Source organism: Ranitomeya imitator, chromosome 3 (genome assembly GCF_032444005.1).
Source record: "Ranitomeya imitator isolate aRanImi1 chromosome 3, aRanImi1.pri, whole genome shotgun sequence".
In the NCBI taxonomy this organism is placed as follows: Eukaryota; Metazoa; Chordata; class Amphibia; order Anura; family Dendrobatidae; genus Ranitomeya; species Ranitomeya imitator.
In genome coordinates, this window is record NC_091284.1 from 367,145,370 (window position 1) to 367,158,094 (window position 12,725).

Sequence of the window (12,725 nt, forward strand, 5' to 3'; positions counted from 1 at the left end):
TAGTTGTTGGAAACTACACTGCATTAGGCCTACAAATTGGGTATGGGGTGTAGAGACGGTGTGTTCCACTCCAAGATGTTCCCCAGGTTTCCTCGCCATTGCTTCGATCGTAATGCTCTCGTTTAGTAGTTGTTGGAAACTACACTGCATTAGGCCTACAAATTGGGTATGGGGTGTAGAGACGGTGTGTTCCACTCCAAGGTGTTCCCCAGGTTTCCTCGCCATTGCTTCGATCTTAATGCTCTCGTTTAGTAGTTGTTGGAAACTACACTGCATTAGGCCTACAAATTGGGTATGGGGTGTAGAGACGGTGTGTTCCACTCCAAGGTGTTCTCCAGGTTGCCTTTCCTGAGCTTCTATCTTCAGGCTCTCGTTTAGTAGTTGTTGGAAACTACACTGCATTAGGCCTACAAAATGGGTATGGGGTGTAGAGAGATGGTGTGTTCCACTCCAAGGTGTTCCCCAGGTTTCCTCGCCATTGCTTCGATCTTAATGCTCTCGTTTAGTAGTTGTTGGAAACTACGCTGCATTAGGCCTACAAATTGGGTATGGGGTGTAGAGAGATGATGTGTTGCACTCCAAGATGTTCCCCAGGTTTCCTCTCCATTGCTTCGAACTTCTGGCTCTCGTTTAGTAGTTGTTGGAAACTACACTGCATTAGGCCTACAAATTGGGTATGGGGTGTAGAGAGATGGTGTGTTACACTCCAAGGTGTTCCCCAGGTTTCGTCCACATTGCTTCGGTCTTCCGACTCTCGTTTAGTAGTTGTAGAAACCTACACTGCATTAGGCCTACAAATTGGGTATGGGGTGTAGAGAGATGGTGTGTTACACTCCAAGGTGTTCCCCAGGTTGCCTCTCCATTGCTTCGATCTTAATGCTCTCGTTTAGTAGTTGTTGGAAACTACACTGCATTAGGCCTACAAATTGGGTATGGGGTGTAGAGACGGTGTGTTCCACTCCAAGGTGTTCCCCAGGTTTCCTCGCCATTGCTTCGATCTTAATGCTCTCGTTTAGTAGTTGTTGGAAACTACACTGCATTAGGCCTACAAAATGGGTATGGGGTGTAGAGAGATGGTGTGTTCCACTCCAAGGTGTTCCCCAGGTTTCCTCGCCATTGCTTCGATGTTAATGCTCTCGTTTAGTAGTTGTTGGAAACTACACTGCATTAGGCCTACAAATTGGGTATGGGGTGTAGAGACGGTGTGTTCCACTCCAAGATGTTCCCCAGGTTTCCTCGCCATTGCTTCGATCGTAATGCTCTCGTTTAGTAGTTGTTGGAAACTACACTGCATTAGGCCTACAAATTGGGTATGGGGTGTAGAGACGGTGTGTTCCACTCCAAGGTGTTCTCCAGGTTGCCTTTCCTGAGCTTCTATCTTCAGGCTCTCGTTTAGTAGTTGTTGGAAACTACGCTGCATTAGGCCTACAAAATGGGTATGGGGTGTAGAGAGATGGTGTGTTCCACTCCAAGTTGTTGCCCAGGTTTCTTCGCCATTGCTTCGATCTTAATGCTCTCGTTTAGTAGTTGTTGGAAACTACACTGCATTAGGCCTACAAAATGGGTATGGGGTGTAGAGACGGTGTGTTCCACTCCAAGGTGTTCCCCAGGTTTCCTCGCCATTGCTTCGATCTTAATGCTCTCGTTTAGTAGTTGTTGGAAACTACACTGCATTAGGCCTACAAAATGGGTATGGGGTGTAGAGAGATGGTGTGTTCCACTCCAAGGTGTTCCCCAGGTTTCCTCGCCATTGCTTCGATCTTAATGCTCTCGTTTAGTAGTTGTTGGAAACTACACTGCATTAGGCCTACAAAATGGGTATGGGGTGTAGAGAGATGGTGTGTTCCACTCCAAGGTGTTCCCCAGGTTTCCTCGCCATTGCTTCGATGTTAATGCTCTCGTTTAGTAGTTGTTGGAAACTACACTGCATTAGGCCTACAAATTGGGTATGGGGTGTAGAGACGGTGTGTTCCACTCCAAGATGTTCCCCAGGTTTCCTCGCCATTGCTTCGATCGTAATGCTCTCGTTTAGTAGTTGTTGGAAACTACACTGCATTAGGCCTACAAATTGGGTATGGGGTGTAGAGACGGTGTGTTCCACTCCAAGGTGTTCTCCAGGTTGCCTTTCCTGAGCTTCTATCTTCAGGCTCTCGTTTAGTAGTTGTTGGAAACTACGCTGCATTAGGCCTACAAAATGGGTATGGGGTGTAGAGAGATGGTGTGTTCCACTCCAAGTTGTTGCCCAGGTTTCTTCGCCATTGCTTCGATCTTAATGCTCTCGTTTAGTAGTTGTTGGAAACTACACTGCATTAGGCCTACAAAATGGGTATGGGGTGTAGAGACGGTGTGTTCCACTCCAAGGTGTTCCCCAGGTTTCCTCGCCATTGCTTCTGTCTTAATGCTCTCGTTTAGTAGTTGTTGGAAACTACACTGCATTAGGCCTACAAAATGGGTATGGGGTGTAGAGAGATGGTGTGTTCCACTCCAAGGTGTTCCCCAGGTTTCCTCGCCATTGCTTCGATCTTAATGCTCTCGTTTAGTAGTTGTTGGAAACTACACTGCATTAGGCCTACAAAATGGGTATGGGGTGTAGAGAGATGGTGTGTTCCACTCCAAGGTGTTCCCCAGGTTTCCTCGCCATTGCTTCGATCTTAATGCTCTCGTTTAGTAGTTGTTGGAAACTACACTGCATTAGGCCTACAAATTGGGTATGGGGTGTAGAGAGATGGTGTGTTACACTCCAAGGTGTTCCCCAGATTTCGTCCACATTGCTTCGGTCTTCCGACTCTCGTTTAGTAGTTGTAGAAAACTACACTGCATTAGGCCTACAAATTGGGTATGGGGTGTAGAGAGATGGTGTGTTCCACTCCAAGGTGTTCCCCAGGTTTCCTCGCCATTGCTTCGATCTTAATGCTCTCGTTTAGGAGTTGTTGGAAAATACTCTGCATTAGGCCTACAAAATGGGTATGGGGTGTAGAGAGATGGTGTGTTACATTCCAAGGTGTTCCCCAGGTTGCCTCTCCATTGCTTCGATCTTAATGCTCTCGTTTAGTAGTTGTTGGAAACTACACTGCATTAGGCCTACAAATTGGGTATGGGGTGTAGAGACGGTGTGTTCCACTCCAAGGTGTTCCCCAGGTTGCCTCTCCATTGCTTCGATCTTAATGCTCTCGTTTAGTAGTTGTTGGAAACTGCACTGCATTAGGCCTACAAATTGGGTATGGGGTGTAGAGATGGTGTGTTCCACTCCAAGGTGTTCCCCAGGTTTCCTCGCCATTGCTTCGATCTTAATGCTCTCGTTTAGTAGTTGTTGGAAACTACACTGCATTAGGCCTACAAATTGGGTATGGGGTGTAGAGACGGTGTGTTCCACTCCAAGGTGTTCTCCAGGTTGCCTTTCCTGAGCTTCTATCTTCAGGCTCTCGTTTAGTAGTTGTTGGAAACTACACTGCATTAGGCCTACAAAATGGGTATGGGATGTAGAGAGAGAGTGTGTTCCACTCCAAGGTGTTCCCCAGGTTTCCTCGCCATTGCTTCGATCTTAATGCTCTCGTTTAGTAGTTGTTGGAAACTACACTGCATTAGGCCTACAAAATGGGTATGGGGTGTAGAGAGATGGTGTGTTCCACTCCAAGGTGTTCCCCAGGTTTCCTCGCCATTGCTTCGAACTTAATGCTCTCGTTTAGTAGTTCTTGGAATCTACGCTGCATTAGGCCTACAAATTGGGTATGGGGTGTAGAGAGATGGTGTGTTGCACTCCAAGGTGTTCCCCAGGTTTCCTCTCCATTGCTTCGAACTTCTGGCTCTCGTTTAGTAGTTGTTGGAAACTACACTGCATTAGGCCTACAAATTGGGTATGGGGTGTAGAGAGATGGTGTGTTACACTCCAAGGTGTTCCCCAGGTTTCATCCACATTGCTTCGGTCTTCTGACTCTCGTTTAGTAGTTGTAGAAACCTACACTGCATTAGGCCTACAAATTGGGTATGGGGTGTAGAGAGATGGTGTGTTACACTCCAAGGTGTTCCCCAGGTTGCCTCTCCATTGCTTCGATCTTAATGCTCTCGTTTAGTAGTTGTTGGAAACTACACTGCATTAGGCCTACAAATTGGGTATGGGGTGTAGAGACGGTGTGTTCCACTCCAAGGTGTTCCCCAGGTTTCCTCGCCATTGCTTCGATCTTAATGCTCTCGTTTAGTAGTTGTTGGAAACTACACTGCATTAGGCCTACAAAATGGGTATGGGGTGTAGAGAGATGGTGTGTTCCACTCCAAGGTGTTCCCCAGGTTTCCTCGCCATTGCTTCGATCTTAATGCTCTCGTTTAGTAGTTGTTGGAAACTACACTGCATTAGGCCTACAAATTGGGTATGGGGTGTAGAGATGGTGTGTTCCACTCCAAGATGTTCCCCAGGTTTCCTCGCCATTGCTTCGATCGTAATGCTCTCGTTTAGTAGTTGTTGGAAACTACACTGCATTAGGCCTACAAATTGGGTATGGGGTGTAGAGACGGTGTGTTCCACTCCAAGGTGTTCTCCAGGTTGCCTTTCCTGAGCTTCTATCTTCAGGCTCTCGTTTAGTAGTTGTTGGAAACTACACTGCATTAGGCCTACAAAATGGGTATGGGGTGTAGAGAGATGGTGTGTTCCACTCCAAGGTGTTCCCCAGGTTTCCTCGCCATTGCTTCGATCTTAATGCTCTCGTTTAGTAGTTGTTGGAAACTACACTGCATTAGGCCTACAAAATGGGTATGGGGTGTAGAGACGGTGTGTTCCACTCCAAGGTGTTCCCCAGGTTTCCTCGCCATTGCTTCGATCTTAATGCTCTCGTTTAGTAGTTGTTGGAAACTACACTGCATTAGGCCTACAAAATGGGTATGGGGTGTAGAGAGATGTTGTGTTCCACTCCAAGGTGTTCCCCAGGTTTCCTCGCCATTGTTTCGATCTTAATGCTCTCGTTTAGTAGTTGTTGGAAACTACGCTGCATTAGGCCTACAAATTGGGTATGGGGTGTAGAGAGATGGTGTGTTGCACTCCAAGGTGTTCCCCAGGTTTCCTCTCCATTGCTTCGATCTTCTGGCTCTCGTTTAGTAGTTGTTGGAAACTACACTGCATTAGGCCTACAAATTGGGTATGGAGTGTAGAGAGATGGTGTGTTACACTCCAAGGTGTTCCCCAGGTTTCGTCCACATTGCTTCGGTCTTCCGACTCTCGTTTAGTAGTTGTAGAAAACTACACTGCATTAGGCCTACAAATTGGGTATGGGGTGTAGAGAGATGGTGTGTTCCACTCCAAGGTGTTCCCCAGGTTTCCTCGACATTGCTTCGATCTTAATGTTCTCGTTTAGTAGTTGTTGGAAACTACACTGCATTAGGCCTACAAATTGGGTATGGGGTGTAGAGACGGTGTGTTCCACTCCAAGGTGTTCCCCAGGTTTCCTCGCCATTGATTCGATCTTAATGCTCTCGTTTAGTAGTTGTTGGAAACTACACTGCACTAGGCCTACAAAATGGGTATGGGGTGTAGAGAGATGGTGTGTTCCACTCCAAGGTGTTCCCCAGGTTTCCTCGCCATTGCTTCGTTGTTAATGCTCTCGTTTAGTAGTTGTTGGAAACTACACTGCATTAGGCCTACAAATTGGGTATGGGGTGTAGAGACGGTGTGTTCCACTCCAAGATGTTCCCCAGGTTTCCTCGCCATTGCTTCGATAGTAATGCTCTCGTTTAGTAGTTGTTGGAAACTACACTGCATTAGGCCTACAAATTGGGTATGGGGTGTAGAGACGGTGTGTTCCACTCCAAGGTGTTCTCCAGGTTGCCTTTCCTGAGCTTCTATCTTCAGGCTCTCGTTTAGTAGTTGTTAGAAACTACACTGCATTAGGCCTACAAAATGGGTATGGGGTGTAGAGAGATGGTGTGTTCCACTCCAAGGTGTTCCCCAGGTTTCCTCGCCATTGTTTCGATCTTAATGCTCTCGTTTAGTAGTTGTTGGAAACTACGCTGCATTAGGCCTACAAATTGGGTATGGGGTGTAGAGAGATGGTGTGTTGCACTCCAAGGTGTTCCCCAGGTTTCCTCTCCATTGCTTCGATCTTCTGGCTCTCGTTTAGTAGTTGTTGGAAACTACACTGCATTAGGCCTACAAATTGGGTATGGAGTGTAGAGAGATGGTGTGTTACACTCCAAGGTGTTCCCAAGGTTTCGTCCACATTGCTTCGGTCTTCCGACTCTCGTTTAGTAGTTGTAGAAAACTACACTGCATTAGGCCTACAAATTGGGTATGGGGTGTAGAGAGATGGTGTGTTCCACTCCAAGGTGTTCCCCAGGTTTCCTCGACATTGCTTCGATCTTAATGCTCTCGTTTAGTAGTTGTTGGAAACTACACTGCATTAGGCCTACAAATTGGGTATGGGGTGTAGAGACGGTGTGTTCCACTCCAAGGTGTTCCCCAGGTTTCCTCGCCATTGATTCGATCTTAATGCTCTCGTTTAGTAGTTGTTGGAAACTACACTGCATTAGGCCTACAAAATGGGTATGGGGTGTAGAGAGATGGTGTGTTCCACTCCAAGGTGTTCCCCAGGTTTCCTCGCCATTGCTTCGATGTTAATGCTCTCGTTTAGTAGTTGTTGGAAACTACACTGCATTAGACCTACAAATTGGGTATGGGGTGTAGAGACGGTGTGTTCCACTCCAAGATGTTCCCCAGGTTTCCTCGCCATTGCTTTGATAGTAATGCTCTCGTTTAGTAGTTGTTGGAAACTACACTGCATTAGGCCTACAAATTGGGTATGGGGTGTAGAGACGGTGTGTTCCACTCCAAGGTGTTCTCCAGGTTGCCTTTCCTGAGCTTCTATCTTCAGGCTCTCGTTTAGTAGTTGTTGGAAACTACACTGCATTAGGCCTACAAAATGGGTATGGGGTGTAGAGAGATGGTGTGTTCTACTCCAAGGTGTTCCCCAGGTTTCCTCGCCATTGCTTCGATCTTAATGCTCTCGTTTAGTAGTTGTTGGAAACTACACTGCATTAGGCCTACAAATTGGGTATGGGGTGTAGAGACGGTGTGTTCCACTCCAAGGGGTTCTCCAGGTTGCCTTTCCTGAGCTGCTATCTTCAGGCTCTCGTTTAGTAGTTGTTGGAAACTACGCTGCATTAGGCCTACAAAATGGGTATGGGGTGTAGAGAGATGGTGTGTTCCACTCCAAGGTGTTCCCCAGGTTTCTTCGCCATTGCTTTGATCTTAATGCTCTCGTTTAGTAGTTGTTGGAAACTACACTGCATTAGGCCTGCAAAATGGGTATGGGGTGTAGAGACGGTGTGTTCCACTCCAAGGTGTTCACCAGGTTTCCTCGCCATTGCTTCGATCTTAATGCTCTCGTTTAGTAGTTGTTGGAAACTATACTGCATTAGGCCTACAAAATGGGTATGGGGTGTAGAGAGATGGTGTGTTCCATTCCAAGGTGTTCCCCAGGTTTCCTCACCATTGCTTCGATCTTAATGCTCTCGTTTAGTAGTTGTTGGAAACTACGCTGCATTAGGGCTACAAATTGGGTATGGGGTGTAGAGAGATGGTGTGTTGCACTCCAAGGTGTTCCCCAGGTTTCCTCTCCATTGCTTTGATCTTCTGGCTCTCGTTTAGTAGTTGTTGGAAACTACACTGCATTAGGCCTATAAATTGGGTATGGAGTGTAGAGAGATGGTGTGTTACACTCCAAGGTCTTCCCCAGGTTTCGTCCACATTGCTTCGGTCATCCGACTCTCGTTTATTAGTTGTAGAAAACTACACTGCATTAGGCCTACAAATTGGGTATGGGGTGTAGAGAGATGGTGTGTTCCACAACAAGGTGTTCCCCAGGTTTCCTCGCCATTGCTTCGATCTTAATGCTCTCGTTTAGTAGTTGTTGGAAACTACACTGCATTAGGCCTACAAATTGGGTATGGGGTGTAGAGACGGTGTGTTCCACTCCAAGGTGTTCCCCAGGTTTCCTCGCCATTGCTTCGATGTTAATGCTCTCGTTTAGTAGTTGTTGGAAACTACACTGCATTAGGCCTACAAATTGGGTATGGGGTGTAGAGACGGTGTGTTCCACTCCAAGATGTTCCCCAGGTTTCCTCGCCATTGCTTCGATCGTAATGCTCTCGTTTAGTAGTTGATGGAAACTACACTGCATTAGGCCTACAAATTGGGTATGGGGTGTAGAGAGATGGTGTGTTGCACTCCAAGGTGTTCCCTAGGTTTCCTCTCCATTGCTTCGATCTTCTGGCTCTCGTTTAGTAGTTGTTGGAAACTACACTGCATTAGGCCTATAAATTGGGTATGGGGTGTAGAGAGATGGTGTGTTCCACTCCAAGGTGTTCCCCAGGTTTCTTCGCCATTGCTTTGATCTTAATGCTCTCGTTTAGTAGTTGTTGGAAACTACACTGCATTAGGCCTGCAAAATGGGTATGGGGTGTAGAGACGGTGTGTTCCACTCCAAGGTGTTCACCAGGTTTCCTCGCCATTGCTTCGATCTTAATGCTCTCGTTTAGTAGTTGTTGGAAACTATACTGCATTAGGCCTACAAAATGGGTATGGGGTGTAGAGAGATGGTGTGTTCCATTCCAAGGTGTTCCCCAGGTTTCCTCACCATTGCTTCGATCTTAATGCTCTCGTTTAGTAGTTGTTGGAAACTACGCTGCATTAGGGCTACAAATTGGGTATGGGGTGTAGAGAGATGGTGTGTTGCACTCCAAGGTGTTCCCCAGGTTTCCTCTCCATTGCTTTGATCTTCTGGCTCTCGTTTAGTAGTTGTTGGAAACTACACTGCATTAGGCCTATAAATTGGGTATGGAGTGTAGAGAGATGGTGTGTTACACTCCAAGGTCTTCCCCAGGTTTCGTCCACATTGCTTCGGTCATCCGACTCTCGTTTATTAGTTGTAGAAAACTACACTGCATTACGCCTACAAATTGGGTATGGGGTGTAGAGAGATGGTGTGTTCCACAACAAGGTGTTCCCCAGGTTTCCTCGCCATTGCTTCGATCTTAATGCTCTCGTTTAGTAGTTGTTGGAAACTACACTGCATTAGGCCTACAAATTGGGTATGGGGTGTAGAGACGGTGTGTTCCACTCCAAGGTGTTCCCCAGGTTTCCTCGCCATTGCTTCGATGTTAATGCTCTCGTTTAGTAGTTGTTGGAAACTACACTGCATTAGGCCTACAAATTGGGTATGGGGTGTAGAGACGGTGTGTTCCACTCCAAGATGTTCCCCAGGTTTCCTCGCCATTGCTTCGATCGTAATGCTCTCGTTTAGTAGTTGATGGAAACTACACTGCATTAGGCCTACAAATTGGGTATGGGGTGTAGAGAGATGGTGTGTTGCACTCCAAGGTGTTCCCTAGGTTTCCTCTCCATTGCTTCGATCTTCTGGCTCTCGTTTAGTAGTTGTTGGAAACTACACTGCATTAGGCCTATAAATTGGGTATGGGGTGTAGAGAGATGGTGTGTTCCACTCCAAGGTGTTCCCCAGGTTTCGTCCACATTGCTTCGGTCTTCCGACTCTCGTTTAGTAGTTGTAGAAAACTACACTGCATTAGGCCTACAAATTGGGTATGGGGTGTAGAGAGATGGTGTGTTCCACTCCAAGGTGTTCCCCAGGTTTCCTCGCCATTGCTTCGATCTTAATGCTCTCGTTTAGTAGTTGTTGGAAACTACGCTGCATTAGGCCTACAAAATGGGTATGGGGTGTAGAGAGATGGTGTGTTCCACTCCAAGGTGTTCCCCAGGTTTCCTCGCCATTGCTTCGATCTTAATGCTCTCGTTTAGTAGTTGTTGGAAACTACACTGCATTACGCCTACAAATTGGGTATGGGGTGTAGAGACGGTTTGTTCCACTCCAAGTGGTTCTCCAGGTTGCCTTTCCTGAGCTTCTACCTTCAGGCTCTCGTTTAGTAGTTGTTGGAAACTACGCTGCATTAGGCCTACAAAATGGGTATGGGGTGTAGAGAGATGGTGTGTTCCACTCCAAGGTGTTCCCCAGGTTTCTTCGCCATTGCTTCGATCTTAATGCTCTCGTTTAGTAGTTGTTGGAAACTACACTGCATTAGGCCTACAAAATGGGTATGGGGTGTATAGACGGTGTGTTCCACTCCAAGGTGTTCCCCAGGTTTCCTCGCCATTGCTTCGATCTTAATGCTCTCGTTTAGTAGTTGTTGGAAACTACACTGCATTAGGCCTACAAATTGGGTATGGGGTGTAGAGAGATGGTGTGTTGCACTCCAAGGTGTTCCCTAGGTTTCCTCTTCATTGCTTCGATCTTCTGGCTCTCGTTTAGTAGTTGTTGGAAACTACACTGCAATAGACCTATAAATTGGGTATGGGGTGTAGAGAGATGGTGTGTTACACTCCAAGGTGTTCCCCAGGTTTCATCCACATTGCTTCAGTCTTCCGACTCTCGTTTAGTAGTTGTAGAAAACTACACTGCATTAGGCCTACAAATTGGGTATGGGGTGTAAAGAGATGGTGTGTTCCACTCCAAGGTGTTCCCCAGGTTTCCTCGCCATTGCTTCGATCTTAATGCTCTCGTTTAGTAGTTGTTGGAAACTACACTGCATTAGGCCTACAAATTGGGTATGGGGTGTAGAGACGGTGTGTTCCACTCCAAGGTGTTCTCCAGGTTGCCTTTCCTGAGATTCTATCTTCAGGCTCTCGTTTAGTAGTTGTTGGAAACTACACTGCATTAGGCCTACAAAATGGGTATGGGGTGTAGAGAGATGGTGTGTTCCACTCCAATGTGTTCCCCAGGTTTCCTCGCCATTGCTTCGATGTTAATGCTCTCGTTTAGTAGTTGTTGGAAACTACACTGCATTAGGCCTACAAATTGGGTATGGGTGTAGAGACGGTGTGTTCCACTCCAAGGTGTTCTCCAGGTTGCCTTTCCTGAGCTTCTATCTTCAGGCTCTTGTTAAATAGTGGTTAAATGGAACAACTGCATTTGGCCTACTAGTTGGGTTGGAGCCTACTATCGGTGTCTGCCACTCCTTGCTGTTCTCCTCCACTGAACAAAGCTGTGCCGCCTGTTTACTACGGCTGCCAATTTTGAACTGCATTTCGACTACTTACTGATTTGGGCCTACTCTCTGTGTCAGCCTCTCATTCCAGTTGTCCTCCACTGCAATGCCCCCTGGTTAGTCCTGTGCTACCAATTTTGAACTGCATTTATCCAACTTTATTCTTTGGTCCTATATCTGTGTTTCCTCCTCATCCTGCCCATTGCCCAGCCAGTGATAGATGAGTCTGCTGGTACATTGACCCATAACGCAAAATTCCCCGTGCACGCTACACAGCAAGATTGTGACCCTGCTGAAAGTCAGGTTCCTCTTCCCGCATACCATACCACCTTACACGGGGACAAAGAGGAAGGTGCAGATGAAAGTGCAGGTTCCTTTATCAGGTGGGGGGAGGAATACTAGTTGGCGACGTCACTGGCACAGGGCCTCTCATAGTACGCAAAAGTGTTGCTGCCGGTGGGAGGCGCCCCCGCCGTGCAAACACACCGCTGTACTTTGAGGGGCCCTGTGCCAGTGCCAATGCCAACTAGTGGGGCCCCCCTGCTTGCTCAGGATCACAGCACTTGCAAAGTTTAAATACTTACCTCTCCCTGCTCCACTGCTGTGACGTGTTCCAGATTTCCTGGGCCCACTAATTGCTTGAACCAGCCCTACCCCCCACAACTTTAGCCAAATGACCCCCAATTTCAAATGCCTTCCAATTATTATAAGCTAAATTACGATTGACAAGCTTCAGTAACAAGAATGGATGTTTTTGCCATTAAAATGGGCAGTGTAGGTGTTTTTCTGGCCTCCACTCACTGCCGACTATGCTCCCCCATTGACTTGCATTGGGTTTCGTGTTTCGGGCGATACCCGACTTTTCGCGATAATCGACCGATTCCACTCGACTCGACTTCTAAGATAGTCGGGTTTCGCGAAACACGACTCGACTCTAAAAAGGTCAAGGTCGCTCAACCCTATTGTGGAGCAATGCCTGCCTCTACAGCCACAAGCGTCACCCAGTGCCCAGAGCAGGGCCGGCGTTATGCACAGGCAGACCAGGCAGCTGCCTGGGCCCCCCGCCCCTCCAAGGGCCCCCTGCTGGTTCCATGACCACAATGGAGCTTGCTTACAATTAAAATAGCACAAGGCATTCGTTTGCTTTGCAGAAGAGGCAGACATAAGTGCATCTGTCTCTTATCTGTTCTGCAATTGTGAGTGTTTCCTAGCGGCGCTGACTGCCTTGTGTTATCTATGTCGGCTCAGCCTGAGGCAGAAGCAGTCAGGCGTGTTATACTGACCTGACCTGCGCTCTGCATGTTCTCGTGTTCTTCCGCTGTGGCCGTCCATCCTCAATCTGCAGCAGGCTTCAGGTTATAATTTATACTGTGTCCTGGGCTTGCAGCTGCTGTTCAGCGGCAGGACCTTCCTATGTGACACGGTCACCTGACCACTGACGTTGTCCTGACGCTGCACAGCAGTCAGCAGCCCCTGTCAGGGACACAAAAATGCAGGAGCTGTGCTGCCACCCAGAAGACAACTGTTCCCATTCACTGCTGCTTACTGGGTGAGTTTTTTCAACTGCACTACCACACCAGTCACACGCTGCAGTCTGCGCAGTCAGCAACCAAAACTCCAGTGTAATTAACGTAAAAAATAAATGAAAAAAAAAGTTATATAAAAAAATGAATGATACCTACTAC

General features: G+C 47.3%; 1 long non-coding RNA gene across 1 annotated transcript in view; it reads right to left on the reverse strand.

Annotated features, from left to right (window-relative positions):
* LOC138672102 (uncharacterized) overlaps nucleotides 1–12,445 on the reverse strand; it is a 228,836-nt gene extending 216,391 nt beyond the window's left edge. Inside the window, exon 1 of the long non-coding RNA XR_011319579.1 lies at nucleotides 12,324–12,445. This is a non-coding gene — a long non-coding RNA (uncharacterized lncRNA). The remainder of the gene's footprint in view (nucleotides 1–12,323) is intronic.
* Nucleotides 12,446–12,725: the final 280 nt, after the last annotated feature.